Source organism: Oncorhynchus kisutch, linkage group LG18 (assembly GCF_002021735.2).
Source record: "Oncorhynchus kisutch isolate 150728-3 linkage group LG18, Okis_V2, whole genome shotgun sequence".
NCBI lineage: Eukaryota > Metazoa > Chordata > Actinopteri > Salmoniformes > Salmonidae > Oncorhynchus > Oncorhynchus kisutch.
The window spans coordinates 14,939,398-14,960,634 of NC_034191.2; positions in this window are offsets into that span (position 1 = coordinate 14,939,398).

Sequence of the window (21,237 nt, forward strand, 5' to 3'; positions counted from 1 at the left end):
TAGACTGGGGGACTGGAGCTGAGGTTTAACCTACATACTGGACTGTAGACTGGGGGACTGGAGCTGATGTTTAACCTACATACTGGACTGTAGACTGGGGGACTGGAGCTGAGGTTTAACCTACATACTGGACTGTAGTCTGGGGAGACTGGAGCTGAGGTTTAACCTACATACTGGACTGTAGACTGGGGGACTGGAGCTGAGGTTTAACCTACATACTGGACTGTAGTCTGGGGAGACTGGAGCTGAGGTTTAACCTACATACTGGACTGTAGTCTGGGGAGACTGGAGCTGAGGTTTAACCTACATACTGGACTGTAGTCTGGGGAGACTGGAGCTGAGGTTTAACCTACATACTGGACTGTAGTCTGGGGAGACTGGAGCTGAGGTTTAACCTACATACTGGACTGTAGACTTTGGGATTGGTGCTGATGTTTAACCTACATACTGGACTGTAGACTGGGGGACTGGTGCTGAGGTTTAACCTACATACTAGACTGTAGACTGGGGGACTGGAGCTGAGGTTTAACCTACATACTGGACTGTAGACTGGGGGACTGGTGCTGAGGTTTAACCTACATACTGGACTGTAGACTGGGGGACTGGTGCTGAGGTTTAACCTACATACTGGACTGTAGACTGGGGGACTGGAGCTGAGGTTTAACCTACATACTGGACTGTAGACTGGGGGACTGGTGCTGAGGTTTAACCTACATACTAGACTGTAGACTGGGGGACTGGTGCTGAGGTTTAACCTATATACTGGACTGTAGACTGGGGGACTGGAGCTGAGGTTTAACCTACATACTGGATTGTAGACTGGGGGACTGGTGCTGAGGTTTAAAACCTCTTATGGATAGGGAGACACTAGCGTCTCAAGTGGCCAATAGCCTGGGGAAATGCAGAGCGCCAAATTCAAATAAAACGCTATAAAACTCAAACGTTCATTAAAATCACACATGTAAGATACTCAATTAAAGCTACACTCGTTGTGAATCCAGCCAACATGTCAGATTTTAAAAATGCTTTTCGGCGAAAGCATGAGAAGCTATTATCTGATAGCATGCACCCCCCCTGAACGACCTGAACGAGTTGTAAACAAAATAATTAGCGTAGCCGGACCTACACAAAACGCTGAAATAAAATATAAAACATGCATTACCTTTGACAAGCTTCTTTGTTGGCACTCCAATATGTCCCATAAACATCACAATTGGTCCTTTTTTCGAATAATTCCGTCCATATATACCCAAAATGTCCATTTATAAAGCAGGTTTGATCCGGAAAAAAACAGCTCTCCGAAACACAACGTCACTACAAAACAATTCAAAAGTTGCCTATAAACTTTGCCAAAATATTTCAAACTACTTTTGTAATCAAATTGTAGACGGGGGAATCTGTATTCGATACAGCAAGTAAACAAAACATGCACCATTTTCCACCTTGCGTAACTATCAAAAGTGTAACATTGTTCCAGGATGTGCCTCTTCTTTGTTTCACCAATGATTAACTTCAACCCAATTCCAAAGACTGGTGACATCCTGTGGAAGTCGTAGGAACTGTAAAATTGGCGCTATCTAATTGCCCTTGGCAAAGACAACTGAGGGAACAGACAGAGGAAAAATAAATAAATCATTTGGATCAGTTTTTCCTCTGGGTTTTACCTGCTAGATAAGTTCTGTTATAGTCACAGACATGATTGAACCAGTTTTAGGAACTTCAGAGGGTTTTCTATCCACACCTACTAATCATATGCATATAACCTATTCCTGGCATGAGTAGCAGGAAGTTGAAATTGTGCACGCTATTTATCCAAAAGTGGAAATGCTGCACTCTATCTTTAAAAGGTTTTATCCTACATACTGGACTGTAGACTGGTGGGGCTGGAGCTGAGGTTTAACCTGCATACCTGACTGTAGACTGGGGGACTGGAGCTGAGGTTTAACCTACATACTGGACTGTAGACTGGTGGGACTGGAGCTGAGGTTTAACCTGCATACCTGACTGTAGACTGGGGGAGTGGAGCTCAGGTTTAACCTGCATACCTGACTGTAGACTGGGGGACTGGAGCTGAGGTTTAACCTACATACTGGACTGTAGACTGGGGGACTGGAGCTGAGGTTTAACCTATATACTGGACTGTAGACTGGGGGACTGGAGCTGAGGTTTAACCTACATACTGGACTGTAGACTGGGGGACTGGAGCTGAGGTTTAACCTACATACTGGACTGTAGACTGGGGGACTGGAGCTGAGGTTTAACCTACATACTGGACTGTAGACTGGGGGACTGGAGCTGAGGTTTAACCTACATACTGGACTGTAGACTGGGGGACTGGAGCTGAGGTTTAACCTACATACTGTACTGTAGACTGGGGTACTGGAGCTGAGGTTTAACCTACATACTGGACTGTAGACTGGGGGACTGGAGCTGAGGTTTAACCTACATCCTGGACTGTAGACTGGGGGACTGGAGCTGAGGTTTAACCTATATACTGGACTATGCTGTTCTGCTCTCTCCTCTCCCAGGTACTATACATCTAATCAGGCCCTTAATGGGGATCTTTCTATTACATTACAGTGGGTTGAACAACAGAAATAAGACACCTGATCTGTTCTCCCAGTTCCAGATTCCTCCACGATAGATACGGGATCATTCCTATTCTCCGAGATCTGATGTGAACATGTGATGATTCTCAGCCTTGGCCCTTTTCTCTCTGTTTGTAACATCCATAAGCCTCTTAGTGAAGCAGACAGAGACACGATGGACATTTACTGGTATGGACGTAATAATATCATTGTTCAGAAAAATATGCCCGTAAATTGTGTTTGTCTGTCAAAGCTGTTTTCTCAGGCAATGCAATGGAATTCATTTGGAAGACAACAACATCATTTTATTCATGACATTGTATATTCCCCCAATATTGTAATGTTTGTATTATGGTGACAGGCCCAGCTTGCTCTGGAGGCACATGGAAATAGACTCTCTTGTCTCAAAGCCTCATGTTTTAGCCATACAAGCCTATTAACATGCTGAAGACTAATGTGGTTTTCTATATCCCATTTTAGAGGTTTTTTCGGTACCTTTTTGCAGTTTCTACAGTCTATATTCAAAAGACATCTCAAATCTTTATTGGCTTAATCTAATCTTCTCCTCCTGGAGGACGATTCTTGGTCATTAGGGTTGGGTGGAGTAACCCAGGGTATGTATATCATTTATAACGCTTAATGTTATGTATGATTTGTCTGTGTAATGAGAACAGAGCATTTCTCTTAGCAGTTCCACCCACTGTGTGCCCTGATTGATTAAGGCCAGGCGTAACAACCTCAATGTATTCATGCCTCTCCTTAATGCCCCAGTCTGACTGGGCCTGGGATATTAGCTAGCCTCTATGTATCACAATGAAATATTCACCCGACTGTGCACTATAAATCATAAAGTGGGCAGAGATTATACTGGATAGTGGGCTGGCTAGATCAGGTTCAAAACACACTCTCTCTTTTCTCTCTTTCTTGCTCTCTCTCCTTTCTCTGTCTCTCTCTTTCTCTATTTGTCTCTCTCCCTCCTCTCCCTCTCTCGCTTCTATCTCCCGCTCTCCTCTTTTCTCTCTCATCTCTCTTTCTTTTCTCTCTCACCTTTCCCCCTCTCGCTCATCTCTCTGGCTCTCTCTCTCTGCTTCTCCCTCCCTGTCTCACCCTTTCTGCCTCTCTCTCTCTCTCTCTCTCTCTGCCTCTTTCTAATCTTTCTCCCTCTTGCTCACCTCTGCCTCTCACTCCCTGTCCCTCCTCCCCTGTCTCTCCCTCTCTGTCTCTCTCTGCCTCTCTGTCTCTGCCTCTCTCTCTCTGCCTCTCCCTCCTTGTCTCTCCCTCCCTGTCTCTTTCTCTCTGCCTCTCTGTGTCTGCCTCACTCTAACTCTCTCTCTGTGCCTCTCTCTCTGCCTCTATCTCTCTGCCTCTTCCTCCCTGTCTCTCCCTCCCTGTCTCTCCCTCCGTCTCTTTCTCTCTGCCTCTCTCTTTCTCTCTCTCTGCCCCTCTCTCTCTGCCTCTCTCGTTCTCTCCATCCCTGCCTCTATCTCTCACTCGCCTCCCTCGCTCTCTCTGCCTCTCTCTCTCTGCCTCTCTCTCTCTGTCTCTCCCTTTCTGCCTCTTTCTCCATGTCTCTTCCTCTGGCTCTCCAGATTTAGAGTGGTTGGGTTAAATGCTGAAGACACATTTCAGTTGAATGCATTCAGTTGCACAACTGACAAGGTATCCCCCTTTCCCTTTCCTCTCCCTACCTGCCATTGTGTAGTCAGTAAGAGCCTGTCAGGGACAGACCACAGGGTGGAGTAGGAGGACTCATAACCAGAGGTATTCTCTTCACTCAGCTGCAGCTGAGCAGCACGGATCTCCACACCCTGTGTACACACGGTCGTTTGAGCTTTATAATCTTCTTATTTATACATACTGTAATCTTATCTGATCACTGGTGGATAATTCAAACAAAGACAGTGCAGTGTTACCAATAAGATGACGTTCTGGATATTTCTAGATTAATATGGATAGTGTGTATTTTACCCTCCACTGTGTTTAAAAAAAAATAATATCCCTTGTCAGAAGGGAAAACAACACAGACACAGAGAATATACATGTTCTCTCCTGTTGAGAGGCATGTTGAGCTAAAGACATATACTTCATTTGTTTTGATTGACTTATATTCCATTTTGGTTCAGGGTATTATTCTATATCCCTGTCTGTGTGGAGGCTGTACTGTTATTGTGCCCTGAGGATATGGGGGTGAGTGAGTAATTGATGTGCTAATGTTAACAATAGGCTGAGATAGCCACAGTTTAATCACTGGCTCACACTGATCTCTGTTATATCCTACTGGAGGGTTAGTCACACTGATCTCTGTTATATCCTACTGGAGGGTTAGTCACACTGATCTCTGTTATATCCTACTGGAGGGTTAGTCACACTGATCTCTGTTACATACTACTGGAGGGTTAGTCACACTGATCTCTGTTATATCCTACTGGAGGGTTAGTCACACTGAGCTCTGTTTTATCCTACTGGAGATTCAGTTTGACATGAGCCTTCATAAATCAGACATGAGTGTCATATTAACACAAATATTCACCCTTGTATACAAGCCACACTTCGGCATGGGCTATACACGCAGGCACGTTCAAACACCCTCACACACACGCGCAAACTCACGTACACGTACACACACACACACACACACACACACACACACACACACACACACACACACACACACACACACACACAAATCACACACAGAGACAGGAAGATAAACAGTAGGGCCATGTTAATGGGATGTACATACTTTACATACATACTTTACATACATGCATGCATACATACATACATACAGTACATACATACATGCATGCATACATACATACATACATACATACATACATACATACATACATACATACATACATACATACATACATACATACATACATACATACATACATACATACATGCATACATACATGCATACATACATGCATACATACATACTTTACATACATACATACATGCATACATACTTTACATACATGCATACATACTTTACATACATACATACATACATACATACATACATACATACATACATACATACATACATACATACATACATACTTTACATACATACATACATACATACATACATACTTTACATACATACATACTTTACATACATGCATGCATACATACATACATACATACATACATACATACATACATACATGCATATATACATACAGTACATACATACATACATGCATATATACATACAGTACATACATACTTACATACATATATACATACATACATACTTTACATATATACATACATATATATATACATACATACTTTACATACGTACATACATACATACATACATACATACATACATACATACATACATACATACATACATACATACATACATACATACATACATACATACATACATACATACATACATACATACATACATACATACATATATTTATTTCCACACTGAGGTTGGAATAATACATTGAAATTGTGAAAATGATGATAATCCCCTGTTAGTGTCACAGTTGTTTGAAAAGGCCGCCTGAAATGTCCCCCTGTTTTGCTGGGATGGAGTTTTGGTCTGCCTGGTGACATCACACGGCAGTAAATTAGTTAATAGACCAATTCATGGGTAGCATGTTTCGTCAAAATATTGTTTTTAACATTTGTTTTGGACTGATGCTTGACTGAGCATTTTCCTCGCTGTATCGTCAATGAGCGCTGATGAAGATTTCATCAAAGTGCATTACAATGACTTGGAAATACTATGACATTGAAAAGGAGGAAAATTATTTGTTGGAAAACCTTTTGTTATAATTTTGATGTCGCCAGATTGACATTAGATGCAGTATGTCTTTAGCTAGCTAGCTAAGATTGAGGTGAGGCCACCGGATTTTAGCTTGCTAATGTTAGCATTGCTAGCTATGTTTGACAAATTTAGCTAGCTAATGAGAATATTGCCATCTGTCTAAAGTAAATTTGATGACATGATAATTCTGGCAAAGTTGTTTCCTGCTAAATATTTGAATACTTTATAAATGTTATTTCGATCTCCAGGCACTATAGTGTCATTTAGACAAAATAGAAGTTAGCCTCCGTCCAGAATTACTGGGCGTATCACCACTTTGGGGCACCACTATGGCTCCGCCGGCAGAGAGCGTCTTGCAAACTTCCATAGGAATGGCATAACACAACCGAGTGACGGAGGTGCAAACTATGAATAAGAAAGAGAGTTCCACAACTCTATGCCAATAACAGCTCATTTTCAGTTCCTCCCTCCCCACTCAGACCACTCCCCCCAGACAACATTTTTGCTTGAGAAATTGCTCTTTGCTATGAAGCTATTTTTTTGTTTCTTTTTGACAATCACATTAAGGTAGTTAATTGTTACCTGGAAATGATTTGATATTGAGATAAAAACAGATGCATGTCATAACATCATCCTTATTAACTATGCTTGGAACATTATTAATATCACATATTGAATAGCACACCTAATGTATACTATGCTCAGCACGGCTCAGCAAGCATGTTAGATATATATATATATATATGAAGAGGTAGAGAAAGAGGGAGATAGGTAGAGGAAGAAAAATAAGGAGATAGGAAGAGGTAGGGAAAGAGGGAGATAGGTAGAGGAAGAAAAATAAGGAGATAGGAAGAGGTAGGGAAAGAGGGAGATAGGTAGAGGAAGAAAAATAAGGAGATAGGGAGAGGTAGAGGGAGATAGGAAGAGGTAGGGAAAGAGGAAGAAATGTAGGTGATAAAAATGCAATAGACAGCTGGTGTCAGAGCTCACAACTTGACAAGTGCTGTGAGAGGTTTGACACTGTGAAAGCAGATGACATCAACAAACTGGCAAGATAATGAGCCCTGCAGTTATGTGTGTGTGAGCTTGTGTGTGTGTGTGTACTTGTGTGTGTGTGTGTACTTGTGTGTGTGTGTGTGTACTTGTGTGTGTGTGTACTTGTGTGTGTGTGTACTTGTGTGTGTGTACTTGTGTGTGTGTGTGTACTTGTGTGTGTGTACTTGTGTGTGTGTGTACTTGTGTGTGTGTGTTTTTTAAATTTTTTGTGTTTGTCAGTCTTTGACAGTGGTCAATTTTATTTATCATTGTCATCGATCCCTTGGGTGTCCCCTGAATGGCATGTGTCACAAACCTCTCTATCCCTGATTATATTGACTCACCGTCCCCTGTTCTCTGTGTATCTATGGTTACAGACAAGAAGCTTCTGTTGTGCAAAATCAACAGAAATGCTACTGTAGTGGTTTTGTAAAAATGGCATTTGTTCTTATTTGTCAAGTAATATGATGTATTAAACCAAAACACTTTCTAACTCTTACTTTTACTGTGAAACATGCTGTATAAGTTGTTTGATTGGTGACTAATCATTTGTGGTCTCAGTTTCCTCCAGTGTTATTCATCACACATACCTGTGCCTACAGCTCGTTTCAGAAGTGCAACTCAGCTGAATCAAATGGTGCCGTCTCCTAGTTGATTCAGTATTGTGTTCAGCTAAATGTCACCATTACCCCCAAACTGAAATAAATGATCAATGAGAGGGCTAGGTTTGATATACTGCACTCATTACTTCTTCATCTGGCTCACTGTTAAATCTGCACATCAGTAATTGTCAAGTTCACTGAGACACACATTTTGATTATTTTGTTGTCCATGCATTATTATTTAACTAAATACACCACATAATAGACATGGGTTTCATGTTACTCTTTTCACTCCTCTGGATGCAGTAAACGCAGCACACATTGTAACGAGCTGCTTTAGAAAACAAGAGAGAGGGAGTGAAATGCAGTGCTCCAGCTCCTCATGGAAGAGAAAGAGAGAGAAAGCGATATATGGAATATGTCCATCCTTCTCTCAGCCTTGAGCTCTGAGCGGGAGCATCCCTGTGAAACTCTGCCCGTGGGAGAATCTCAATTGCATACTCCTCGCATCCTCTTTCCTCAACTCCTTCTCTAAACCCATTGGAGGAGAATTGAGATTCTCCCTGTCTCTACTGCAGGAGGAAACTATAACAGGATTAACAGCTCCATTCCCCTACTCCCCCAATCTGGCCCACGGAGACGCACACAATAGGCCATTTCTATGGAAATGCACTGTTTACATAAATGGGGGAAATCTATTATTTGCTATTGGAGTCATAAAAGGGGATAACAAATTGTGATTTCTTTCTACTCCACCAGATTCCTATCAGCTTTGTTCCTGTTTTTGCTATTCTGACAGAAAACAAATTGATGTTCAAACTCTTGATAAAACAGACCCCCAGGATAGTAAATAACTGGAGTGCCATCTCACTCCCATCTCCTGCTATGGTCCTGGGAACCAGCACCTCCTTCACAAAATCTAGACAATTTATCAATACATTTCCCTGAATATAGGGCCTCTATATTTACCATTTTAAACTAGCCCATGGTCTTAGACTGGATATGATCCAGAAGTCTTCATCAGGTGTTATAGAGGCTGATAATCCAGTATTCTGAATGAACACACACTCAGGTGTTGTGGAGGCTTAAGTAACAGACATCCGTGTGTCTGTTATTAAGCAGAAGTCACTGTGTTTTAATTGGCTGGCATGGTTCCACGTTGCCGCGATGGTAACCGTTTGGTCGCTGTCACGTCTCCTTATAAAGACATCACATCTAATGGAAACGTCTGCTGACATCCTCGGTTGGCATGACAAATAATGCCATTAACCCCTCCTCCCACAGCAGCCATTTTGATAGATGTCACAGAGAAAAGGAAGGGGAAATGTGTGCTGTTGTTCCTCAGAGGGCTTTGTTGCCCTGACCTTCTAAATCCCATCAAAATGCAGCTGGTCAACATTCCAATTAGGAGTGGGCCGTGTTGCCTGTAGTGCCACAGTTCTCTGGTCTGATGCCTGTAGAATATATTCATACAGTGTTAAAGCCTAGACCAAATTCTAGCGCTGTCGCTTCCACACATTTACAGATCCATTTTACAGCGTTGCTAGGACTGGAGCGCCCAGGGTATATCAGCAGGTGGCAGTATTCATGTATGGAATGAAGAGCAACTCTCACTGGTTACAGGACAACATGTATATTCCAATAGATTTCAGGATTCGAGAATGCAACCAAAGCACTCATATTTGCGACCCTTTGATTTGGTCAAACAGTGAAGTACATTAGCCTCATGATTCCTGTAATGAAAGTGTCTGCCTGCCACGTGTCTGTTTCGCTGGGGCCTGCTTAGCCAAAGATCGGCAGATGGCAATATTGAGTCATTTCATCTTACCGTCCAAAGGAAATGTTTGCTGTTGGCTATACACTTGTATCCCCCGTGAACCGGTTCGTGCATAAAACATTCTCCATTCAGGCTGCAGAGGCGTTGATTTCTTCCTTAACTCGATTTAATAGTGAGAAGAGAGAAATAAAAGTGAAAATATACATACTTTCTTTATGCGTATTATGTTCAGCCAATCAGGTGGCAGCAGTCTGTTGTTTACCCTGAGCACTGTGCCGATGTCAGGAAGTAGCATTAGTCAATCTAGCATGGTGGTGGAAAACAATCTTTAATAAATAAATATATGTTCCCCTTTTTTTGTGCCTTCTCACCATCAAATCTTGTTAAAGAGGAAATTGAAGCCTCTGTAGCCTAAATAGAGAATGTTTCATGTATAACCCAGTTCACGGGGATACGAGTGTGTAGCCGGATTCATAAAGTACATTGCCTTTGGACAGTAAGATGAAACAACTCAATATCGCCATCTGCCGGGCCTTTGGGCTAGGGCCTGCAGCTGTGTTGAGCAAGCCAGACTTTCTCTCCTTTTCCAGGGAATAAAAATGGGTTCTGATTGTATATAATTTTTAAATCCAATTGCGGGGAAAACACAGCTATCCTGTTGTCACAGTTGAAGAGGTTCTCAGCTTTCTGTAGGTATAATTCTTATTTCTGCACTCTCAATTTTGACCTCAATAACAACTATTTAAAACCAATATATTTGATATGGCTTTCAAATGTTGGCATTGGCAATTGCATTTTTACAGAAAAAATGTGGACACTACATTTCCTTTTAGATGAATTCATGGCTACCTATAGTGGGTATATCTATATAATTGCAATCTAGCAATTGTGTTTTGAGTTTACACTTACTCAGGTGATGAATTTGCCCCAAAGGAATTAGCCTATGATATTAGTGCACATATAAAGTTAATCTCCAATGAACAAAATACAATTCAGAAAATTCTGGAGACCTATTTTAACAGTAAAATATAACAACAATAGCTTATTTGTCAACCTATAATTCATGAAAATAACTGAATTAGGTTGAACATCAGAATATGTTGAACCATGCATTCCTGCATGGACACGTTAGATTAAACAAGTTATGTATTCAAAACGATCTCAGTAGAATACACATCTTATTATAGCACTGGGTGGTTCCAGCCCTGAATGCTGATTGGCTGAAAGCTGTGATATATCAGACATTATAAACTGGGTGGTTACAACCCTGAATGTTGATTGACTGAAAGCTGTGGTATATCAGACAGTATACCACGCCTATGACAGAGCGTTTATTTTTACTGCTCTGATTATGTTGGTAACCAGTTTATAATAGCAATAAGACACCACATGGGTTGTGGTATATGGCCAATATACCATGGCTAAGGGCTGTATCCAGGCACTCTGCATTGAGTCGTGCATAAGAACAGCCCTTACCTGTGGTATATTGGCCAAACACACCCCCTCGAGCATTATTCTTAAGTATAGCACTGTGAATGACTAAGATGATTACAATATTTTTCTATTGCGTGACACCGTGACAACGATTTGTTGCAACCAAACCATGGGCTGGTGCCATCAACAGAAAAAGGGCAAAATGTTAGTCTGGATCCCTTTCATTCTGTAGAGCCGCTAATTGATTTAAATGTATTGTAAAGCAGTTTTTTGGTTTGTTTAAAAAGTGTATTTAATGGACAATGTTTTATGAGACAGTGTGTGAACTTTGTCAGCTTCATTGAGAGTTGTTTGTGCATTTCTGAGGAACCAATGCCTACTTTTGCTTACAGACAATGATGTAATCAGACTACAAAAGCAAAGTTCAGTTTGATTAGTATGAACAGTGTAAATTCTATCTTCATGTAACAGAGAGCTGTTTCAGTTACATGCTTCCAGATCCCAAGGTGAAGTTAAATTTGTGAACCTCTCCAAATATATGAAACACTGGAAATTAAAATCAAATATCTGGAGAAGCGGAAAGCCCAAAATCTTATAATTTTAGAAATTGAAGACATTTAAACGTGGATTCTTTTTTATGGGGCTTTAATCATTTATTTATACTCAAAGCCCGACCGCCCCTTCAGTCTACTCTGGTTCATGAGATAGGCAGCGTGAGATGACAGTCCCCGTGCTAGTCAGCTATTGTTACAGGAGCTGTGTGTGGGTATGAGTGTGTGTGTTTTGTTTGACATAACGGCTCTTGTGGAAAACAATCACAGAATCATGGTGTGATTTATTACAACAATGACAAGTGATTTCCCAGATTTCTCTATTCACAATAACAGCTGTGATGATAGTTGGATTTTGTTAACCCATAAAGCTGAGTGTCTTTCCCACTAAGAAGACATAAGAGATGCAGAGACATGAGTCCTTGGAAGGCTCTGCTCACACATGTTGACAGCAGTCAAAGGTCAGTCAGGCTGTTGGTTTGGCAGCAGTGAGCGGTCCAACTCTCCTGGGTTCTGCCCATTGGACATCCCCCCTGCATCCACTCCCCTGTTGACTCACCCCATTGACAAAACCACACATGCCAATAACATCACTGATTAAAGAAGATAAAGTAGAGAGAAGGCTGCGCCAGATATCTTCAGAGGAATCCCTGTAGTCAGGGACCAGGGTGGACACTGGGACACAGCAGCCCTGTAGTCAGGGACCAGGGTGGACACTGGGACACAGCAGCCCTGTAGTCAGGGACCAGGGTGGACACTGGGACACAGCAGCCCTGTAGTCAGGGACTGGGGTGGACACTGGGACACAGCACGCCACGCGTCGTGCCATACCAACAGACGCAGCAAGCACACTTACATGCACACACTTCCTGCCATTGGAACACAGTGTGGTGTGTGTCTGTGTGTCCTTGCAGCCTTTCATGGCTGTGTTCATCCTGGTTATGTAAACTGTGTCATTAAATAGCTTGCCAATTAAATACCACACACACACACAGACACACACACATGCACATGCACACACCCTTCAGATTTGGCCTTCACTAAGAGCCACCAGAGACCAAAAGCATTGAACAGGATCAAATAGAGATCTGGCTATTTTAATAAAGTAAATTGCAGCTAGGATGCTCTGCGCCCCAAATCAGATTTGAGTGATGATGATTTGTGCCTCGTGCTGAGAGGAGAGTGCTTTATGTCCTGTACACACTGGCTGTGTGTGGTGCTGATTGCATTAGGTGCTGTCTGGGAGTCAGCCTGTCCCTGTGGGGGAGCCATATGCCTGTTGTTGTGCCTCAGCAGTATGGAAGATCTAATATTCCTCCTCCGTGACCATCATGTCCTCTGTGGGACAAACTCAATCTCTCTCTTTCTTTGTCTGTCTACACAAGGGAGACCTCTCTGGATGAGACAAAGGACAAGGACATGTGGATATTGAGGACATTAGACCCAGTGTATCCCTGTTCAGGTGCTCACCGAGTGGCGCAGCGTTCTAAGGCACTGTGCCTCAGTGCTAGAGGTGTAACTACTGACCCTGGTTCAATTCCAGGCTGTATCACAACCGGCTGTGATTGGGAGTCCCATAGGGTGGTGCGCAATTGGCCCCAGCATCGTTAGGGTTTGGCCCGGGTAAGCCGTCATTGTAAATAAGATTTTGTTCTTAACTGACTTACAGGAATTGTATTGATATCCTGCTTCACCGTTTGGCCTACTGCCTTCCACGTGCCTGTGTTTCAGTGTTTACTGAGAGGAGAGGGTGAGAGGGAAAACAGCTAAAGCTCAGTGATCCAGTGTGGAGGGAATAATCCCAGCCAGCTACTACTATGCTTTTAGTGGATAGTTGTATTGACCCCAGGATCACTACATTGTCCATTTCCTCTCTTCAGCGTCACCCAGGACACGAGTGCATCAAGTTCTATTTATTTGCGCAGTAGATTGTTATTTGTTTTTGCCTAAAGCTTTTTGCTGTAATGGGCCTGAAGGTAGGTTAGGCATGGTGGTGTGTGTGGGCGGGCGGGCGGGCGAGAGATGGACAGACAGACACAGTGAAAGCCTCCATTAGGCTGCTCCATTCAAGGTCTGCTCAATAACATCTCCAGCTGCCCAATCAGAGCAGCTCTGACAAAGGGACCAGCCCAGGAGCATCCCCCCTTCAGCCCTCACTTTCAATTTTCCAATTTACAGTTAATTTCAATATGCCAGGCCATGCCAGATGTTCTGGGTGTAAACTATATTCTCATTTAGGATTCATTCTGCAGCCGTGGCGTTTGTTTAGCATCTAATGAAAAGGCTCAGTCTATTCTGTGTGTGACATGGCCTCTCTCCTCTCTCTCCCTGTACAGCTGTATTATAAAGGAGAGAGAGGCCTTTCAGCCTGTAATCTGCCTCTATTGTCTCTACTGATTGTATTATTGTTGTCAATCCATGAGGACAGAGGCAAGGTGATCCTCAGCAATTAGCCCAACTATCCAACAGCTGGGGAGAGGAAGACAGGAAGAGACAGGATGCAGCTTTACCCAAGGAGAACGAACCACAAAGATGTTGTACATCTTGTTGTACATTCCTGGTGTGTGGAGCAACACTTGCTGTCAATTATGATGCTTTCGTCATGTATTAATAGTTGCACAACTAAAACGGTCTTGGACTGGCTTCGTAGTTTTGTCCGATATCTAACAGAAAAATTGACATTGGTTGAATTATCCGTTGCACAGCATTTTCTTTGAAATGTTATCTTGTTTGCCACTCTCACCAACTCTCCCCCTGTGGCATGGCTCTCACCAACTCTCCCCCTGTGGCATGGCTCTCACCAACTCTCCCCCTGTGGCATGGCTCTCACCAACTCTCCCCCTGTGGCATGGCTCTCACCAACTCTCCCCCTGTGGCATGGCTCTCACCAACTCTCCCCCTGTGGCATGGCTCTCACCAACTCTCCCCCTGTGGCATGGCAGCAAAAGCGAACGGTATCAAAGATGAAAGTCCCATTTGCCAGATGTTCATCCCTCTTCCATATGTGCTCCTTTTCTCCCCCAAATATATCTACTCATAAGAGGAGCACTGAAGAGAAGACCCTGTTTCTGGGGTTCCACCAATGACCTGCTTGTTTACCAACATCTGCTCAATTAGCCCCCTGCCTTGGCTCCAGAGGAGAGAAGAGGAGCGGAGCGGGCCTAGCAGACTGCTCAGCCCATTCAGCAGCCCAGTGCAGGCCACCGGCCAACTGGCCAGCAGGTGACCAAATTAAACCGCTGGACCCAGGACATGATTGATCACGCCAATAACACCTAAGGATGCAAATCTCCTTTTGATTGGTGAATATTGGATATTCTTAATGACTGAATGGCAGAGTGCTGGAGTGGCTGTCCCACTGGGTCAGTTAGAGTCCAGCGGGGCTAACTGGGAAGGCTCTCTATGGCTCCACCGCCAGATGTTTGATAACAGAGTGGCTTCCAAGGCCAAGTGTTTGAACCTTCATGACCTCAATTATAACAGTTGGCCATGATGATTCTCTGCATGGCTTCCATCCCTGAAATGACTGCCAAACCACTGCCTGTGTATTCACTATGATAGGATGGGAGCTCTTTCTACTGCATGTCTCTATGTTAATCCCCATAGGGTCAGGTAAGGCCTAAAGGTGTAATGCCAAGCATGAAGGAAGAGGAACTAATGACATCATGTTCATGGTACTCATGGGGCGTCTTTGAGCTTTGTGGTCGTGTAGATATACAGCATGGAGCTCCTGTTAGGGCTGTAATGAACTCCTGATCCACTATGTGCTGTAAACCCACCACAGTCCTCTCCCCCACTAGAGATATTCACACAATACGTTATATTGTAGATTTGAACTTCTTTTCCTCGATAATTGACAGCCTGAGGATGCAGTAGCTAGGCAGGCAGCAGTCTGTTGAAGCCCTCTCTCTCTGTTTTAATCCTCCAGAAAAGGCAGCAGGGTGTGTGTGTGTGTGTGTGTGTGTGTGTGTCAGATGTAAGCCTACCCTCGTGCTGCTATTTCCCCCTGTATTCCATGAGCCCTACTTATCCAGATTACATCAGTTAATTCCCATGCCTGTAGCGCGGTATAGCTTTTCAATGTAAAAAATATATGGGGTTTATTATGTAACAGCAACCTCTTCTATAAACGTATTATCTATACAGTATGAAGACAGGCAGACCCCCATCCGCAACGTGGGAGTCGGGGCGATATGGGAGCTGAACCTCATGTGAATTAGCAGCTCATGAGCAGCGTTGCAGTAGGATCCAGCTGAGAAGCATTACAGCTAATCAGTGACTGGTCTCTATCTGAGGCCCGGCAGGGGAAGGATGTCCCAGCCCTCCAGAGGCCTGTGGTCAGGGCTTAGCGGAGGGTAGCCGACTGTCTGGGCCTTTGACTGTCTGGGTGTCTGCAGATCACCAGTGGACAAGTGGAAAAGACCCAAAACCAATAGACTTGATGGTGGTTCAGCCACTGTATTTTGTTCAGCCTTCTACAGCCAGTTGAGTCTTTTCCACTGGAAAATATAACCGTGTCTGGTAGCTTCTCCTAGACCCTTGCATTGCAGTGATAACTCACGTGAGCAGTATTCAGCACACAGAGGAGGCTTTGGAATTTCAACAAACGACTACAGTACCTGAACCCTCTGTGTCTTTGTCTTATTAGGAGCCATGGTTATCATCATGTAATATCATGTACAACATATTAGACCATTCTCTATAGTGGCTTCAAGTGTAGAAATGATATACACATGTTTTATTGATGTAATATAAAACCACCTCATACTTCTGATTGTGACTTGAGGACATCAATGAACTTGAGAGAGAAAAGGAAAATGAACCCAGGACTGGAGAGTAACCTTCAAAGATGATACTGTTTGACACCTCAGTCAGCCACTGGCGATGTCTCCACAGAGGCAGAAGGTGTCACACCCTGACCATAGTTTGCTTTGTATGTTTCTATGTTTTGGTTGGTCAGGGTGTGATCTGGTTGGGCATTCTATGTTAATTGTCTAGTTTGTCTAGTTCTATGTTTGGCATGATATGGTTCTCAATCAGAGGCAGGTGTTCGTCATTGTCTCTGATTGGGAACCATATTTAGGTTGCCTGTTTGGTGTTGGGTTTTGTGGGTGATTGTTCCTGTCTTTGTGTTTGCACCAGATAGGGCTGTTTTGAGTTCCACATTTCATTGTTTTGTAGTTTATTCATGTATAGTTTTTCCGTTATTAAACAAACATGAATCATCATCACGCCGCATTTTGGTCCGCCTCTCCTTCAACTAAAGAGAACCGTTACAGAAGGAGAAGGAGAAGGGGTTGCGTGCACATCAAAAGTTGGTCCCTGAGTTATATCATTACAGTATACATCAGTGTTTCAACGTAGGAGCAGGGATGATCCTTGCCCATTACTAGAGCATCTCAAAGCCTCCTGTGGCAGAATGGCTGAAAGACTAAATAAGAGAGATAAGAGAGAGGATAAATAACAAACGATGTATGCACCATTCAACTACCCACAACTGCACAGGGTGAGGCCAACTCTAGTTCAAGGTGCTCTTGCTGGCAGGAAATAGGAATGAAAGCTTATCTTTCTTTCATCTACTTTCACTCTTTCTTTCTATCAGTGCCCCTCCAGCAGCATGGCGCACGAACACCGCAAGGTAGACTGGAAGAGTAGAGGGCTGAGAACATTACTATCTCTTCTCTCCAGCTGGGCTCTGCTCTCCCCCCATCGAGAAAGAGAGAAAGAGCGAAAGAGAGAGAGAGAGAGATTGAAGAACTATGCTGCTCTCTTCTCCCAGGATTAACCCTGAAGTCATTAAAGCAGGGTGACAGTGAAAGGCCCACAGAGAGAGAGAGGGAGAGGGTGAGAGAAATATAGGGAGATAGAGAGAGAGAAATAGAGGGATAGAGGGAGGGAGAGAGAGGGAGGGACAGAGGGAGGGAGAGAGAGGGAGGGACAGAGAGAGGGAGAGATGGGGGGAGGGAGATGGGGGGGAGAGAGAGAGAGAGAGAGAGAGAGAGAGAGAAAGAGGGAGATGGGGGGAGAATCCCAGAGTTCAACATGAGCAATACGTCTTTTATCTGCTGTCTGTGGTTCCTCCAACATGGCTGGGTGCACCACAGTAAACCCTTCTGTAACTGGCTCTCACCACTGCTCTTTGTCCTTCTCACCAACACACAGTTGACTTTACTGTACATACTGCATATGTAGCGTGCTTCATTCGTTGTTGTGTCTGAAATAACGTGAGAACTGGATCGATTTGTGGGGATTTATTTGCCACCTGCAGAGAGTTGAAAAGAAAAGGTTGCAGTGTCAGCTCTTGCGCTCTCTCACGTCCTCGTTTAACGTAGCTAGTGACCTAAATACATCTATTTTTAAAGTGCTTGTGCATGAAAAATATAATTATATATTTTTACAACAAAATATATTAATTACACAAATTACGAAACTTTCCTTCTGCTTAAAGAACATATTGACATGTTTTCCATTTAAAAATAGAGAAGCAGAGGACAGCCTACCCTCTGTCAGGGAGAGGCAGATGAGAGAAGACGATTAAAGGGGAAGCATCAGGACCAAACAAATGAACTAAACCAAGCAAGGATGCACTATCAAGACTGACATTACAAATGGACCAGGCTGTGTCACATCCGACGGTGATTGGAAGTCCCATAGGGCGGCGCACAACTGGCTCAGAGTCGTTCAGGTTTGACCGGGGTAGGCTGTCATTGTAAAGAAGAATTAGTTTTTAACTGACTTGCCTAGTTAAATAACAGTTTAAATAAAATGCAAAACAAAAGGATGCACTATCAAACCTGACATGACACTTTTTTAGTCATGAGATAACACGGTGTAGTGCTTGTGGAATTAAGGAATGCAAAAATAAATGAGATTGAGATGACCTGTTGACCCAGTCCTCTATGCTCTATCAAAAAAAAGTCCTCTGCACAACTCCTTTAAAATAAAATGCCCGTGCATATTAACAACATCACTCTGCTACATATAAACATGCAAAACTGTCCATACCGTACAATCTGCAGAAAATGAAGGCTCTCTTTAAAGGGATCCTTTTATTTTTTACCACAATGGATAGCATTTAAAGTGGAACTGACAGTGTTTTAACTAGTGTGCAATTATAAAACAAGCAGATAATCATAATATATATATATAACATTTCCAATTTATGCTACAAAACCAATTTTATGAGAGGTTTTAGAAATAGGTTCTATTTGACTCAATGTTCCATGACATAGAGTAAGGCATTGTTGGCAGAATAAATGGATGCTGTTGCATGACTGCAATGCCTGACTAATATAGCTAATTTACCAATACATATTGCTATCAAGTTGTAAATCACAGCTGGCTTGGTACATTGTTTGCTGCCTCCAACCATTCGCGATGCACTGTTTCAGTTACTCAATATGTTGGACAGAAATTTAGGAATGTAACAGGCTGGAAATGACCACAAGTCACTCATAACGTGGCTAATAGGCTAGCTTATCTATTTATGTATCTAGCTATTTATTTAGCTACCTAAAATCATGGAGCCTAACGTTACCTAGCTACCTAACGTTAGCTAGCAAACTTGTAACCTTCAGAATCAGAAGCCATCTGCCTCTGATAATAAAGGTTGCAAGTTCAATCCAGCAATAGAAAGTTGTTTTGCTATTTTTATTTAAGCCTACCCCAAACCTTAACCCTTACCTGAACCATTCAGAATGAATGGCAAACTTTAACCCTAACCTGAACCATTCAGAATGAATGGCAAACCTTAACCCTAACCTGAACCATTCAGAATGAATGGCTAACCTTAACCCTAACCTGAACCATTCAGAATGAATGGCTAACCTTAACCCTAACCTGAACCATTCAGAATGAATGACAAACCTTAACCCTAACCTGAACCATTCAGAATTAATGCTCAATCATAAGAATTTGGAGTAAATGCCTGCACTTAACATTAACCTTAAAAATTCAGAAGCAGATGCTTATGTCAAGCCGCCATCCCCATCGCCCTAGCAAAACTGCAACCGACTTGAAGGTAACAGAGCTCACTGTTGCCCCTAGTGGCCAATCTCCACTTCATCTCCCGATGTCCACAGATATGGATGGATGTTGAATCCTGACTTGTATCATGGAAGGGAGGGAATACAAATACAAATTCCATCTAGACACTGTTGCCCTAGAGCACACAAAGAACTATACATACCTTGGCCTAAACATCAGCGCCACAGGTAACTTCCACAAAGTTGTGAACGATCTGAGAGACAAGGCAAGAAGGGCATTCAATGCCATCAAAAGGAACATAAATTTCAACATACCAATTAGGATTTGGCTAAAAAATACTTGAATCAGTCATAGAGCCCATTGCCCTTTATGGTTGTGAGGTCTGGGGTCCGCTCACCAACCAAGACTTCACAAAATGGGACAAACACCAAATTGAGACTCTGCACGCAGAATTCTGCAAAAATATCCTCTGTGTACAACGTAGAACACCAAATAATGCACGCAGAGCAGAATTAGGCCGATACCCACTAATTATCAAAATCCAGAAAAGAGCCGTAACCTCTTGATTCTAGCCATCCCGGATCCGGGATCGTGAATACAGCCTCAAGCTCATTACCATAACGCAACGTTAACTATTCATGAAAATCGCAAATGAAATGAAATAAATATGCTAGCTCTCAAGCTTAGCCTTTTGTTAACAACACTGTCATCTCAGATTTTCAAAATATGCTTTTCAACCATAGCAAAACAAGCATTTGTGTAACAGTATTGATAGCTAGCGTAGCATTTAGCGTTAGCATTCAGCAGGCAACATTTTCACAAAAACAAGAAAAGCATTCAAATAAAATCATTTACCTTTGAAGAACTTCAGATGTTTTCAATGAGGAGACTCTCAGTTAGATAGCAAATGTTCAGTTTTTCCAAAAATATTATTTGTTTAGGACAAATCGCTCCGTTTTGTTCATCACGTTTGGCTACCAAAAAAAAAGAAAATTCCGTCATCAAAACGCCGAACTTTTTTCCAAATTAACTCCATAATATCGACTGAAACATGGTAAACGTTGTTTAGAATCAACCCTCAAGGTGTTTTTCACATATCTCTTCGATGATATATCGTTCGTGGAAGTCTCCTCTCTCCTCTGAATCACATGGCTGCAGCTCTGTCGCACGTTGGGTATGTACATAGTCAATGGTAGGCTTCGAGGGGACTCCTATGGTAGGTACACCTATAGCTCATCTCTTGGCAGGAGTACTGTAGATTGCTTTATCACTGACCTCAACCCAGAGTCTCTCAGAGCGTTCCCAGTCAGCCCACTGACACCCCTATCAGACCATAGCAAAATCACAGTCTACTTGAACAGAGCAATACTCAATCATGAGGCATCAAAGCCAAAGGAACTGAGTAACATTAAGAAATGCTATAGATGGAAGGAATGCAGTTTGGAAACCTACCAAAAAACAATTA